We start from the raw sequence: 1903 nt of genomic DNA, 5'->3' as shown, positions 1-1903 counted from the left end.
GTATCCATCCATCATCTATCTATCTACCTACCTACCTATCTGTCTGTCTGTCTGTCTGTCTGTCTGTCTGTCTGTCTGTCTGTAGTTGTTAGATGAATAATTCGTTTTTCTCCATTTATTATAATCCTTATAATTCAACCACAATTTTAACCCATCACTGTTCATGATTTCCTGCCGAAAAATCTCAGGGTCTTGACTCGAATAATTCATCAATCCCTCGTAGACTGTCGGCGAGCGACTGTTAAAGGTAATAATTTGAAAGTACTATATCAGGAAAATTACGGGTGACTCCGGAAGAACTTCCCAACCGAGCACTTGAATAGCATTTTTATCAAATAAGCGACTTTGGGGTGAGCGTTGTCGTGGTCAAGAAGCACATCGGATCGTTTTAGCTGGACTGCCTCGTTGAGCTGGTGCATTTACTGAACGTAAAACATTGCATTGGCAGTGTGGTTGTCTTCAAGCATTTCATAGTGGATTAGTCCTTTCCGTGGAGGCGCAATGGCCCAGTGGTTAGGACAGCGGACTCGCGGTCATAGGATCGCGGTTTCGATTCTCAGACCGGGCGTTGTGAGTGTTTATTGAGCGAAAACACCTAAAACTCCACGAGGATCTGGCAGGGGATGGTGGCGAACCCTGCTGTACTCTTTCACCACAACTTTCTCTCACTCTTACTTCCTGTTTCTGTTGTACCTGTAATTCAAAGGGCCAGCCTTGTCACGCTGAATATCCCCGAGAACTACGTTAAGGGTACACGTGTCTGTGGATTGCTCAGCCACTAGCACGTTAATTTCACGAGCAGGCTGTTCCGTTGATCGGATCAACTGGAACCCTCGACGTCGTAAGCGACGGAGTGCCTAGTCCTTTCCAATTTAACGAAAGGCAGATCATTGTCTTGTGGGGATGCTCTTCTGACTTGCTTCAAGGTGTTGCTAGTTTTTCAGGGCTCAGTCATTCTTTCCTCGACGTAAAGACATTATTTCTCATCGCTGGTAACGATGTAGTATATAAATCTCTGTGTCCATGAGTAGCCTGGTGTCGATCGAGCAAACTGACGACAAAAGAGGAACGCTGATGCGTGTGTCCTTTTTGTTCAGAATGTATGGCATTCAAGCACCGAGTCTTGAGACCTCAATTGGAGGTGACGGTCGATGGTATTAAAAGAGCATCTGACCTACCGGCTAATTCCTCAGTGGATTGATGCGATCCTCGTGGATGAGCTCGCTCAATCGATCCTCATCGAACTGAATAGATCGGCCGTGATGTGGAGAGTCTCATCCTTGAAGTGTGAAAACCATTTCTGTGCAATTCTTTCAATAATAGAGCATTCTCTGTACACAACACAAATGTCGCGAGCGACCTTGGCAGTTTTGGAACCTTGACCGAAAGCGATGAACACAACACAGTAGAACACAACACAGCCCGGTCCGTGAATCGAACTCACAACCTCGCGATTCTCAACCCTACACTCTAACCGCTGAGCCATGCACCTTCACTTTCACACACACATACACACACACACACACACACACACACACACACACACACACACACGTATGAGTGTGTGCGTGTGCCTGTGTGTTTATCGCAGAGTAATCTTACGTTTAGATGGTAGCATAGAATGTGTTGTTTTATCTCCAATTTCTTGTCGTTAAGAAAGATAATATCTCGGGTCAGATGTTTTTTTTTTACTACACGTGTAATGCTTCCCATGGGCGTTTGAAATTATACACAAATTCGATCATGTTTTAGCATCTTTTAACAACTCCAGGTTTTTTTTTTTTTATTCATCAGGTATTTTTTAAAAAAGTATTTCTTGCTTTAGTATGGCAAAAGAATCATTTCCAAAATGTGATGCTGGTAAAGCTGTCATTTAATCACTGCCATATTGAGGCTGATAATG

The sequence above is a fragment of the Octopus bimaculoides genome, chromosome 24 (assembly GCF_001194135.2).
Source record: "Octopus bimaculoides isolate UCB-OBI-ISO-001 chromosome 24, ASM119413v2, whole genome shotgun sequence".
In the NCBI taxonomy this organism is placed as follows: Eukaryota; Metazoa; Mollusca; class Cephalopoda; order Octopoda; family Octopodidae; genus Octopus; species Octopus bimaculoides.
This window is presented reverse-complemented; position numbering follows the sequence as displayed.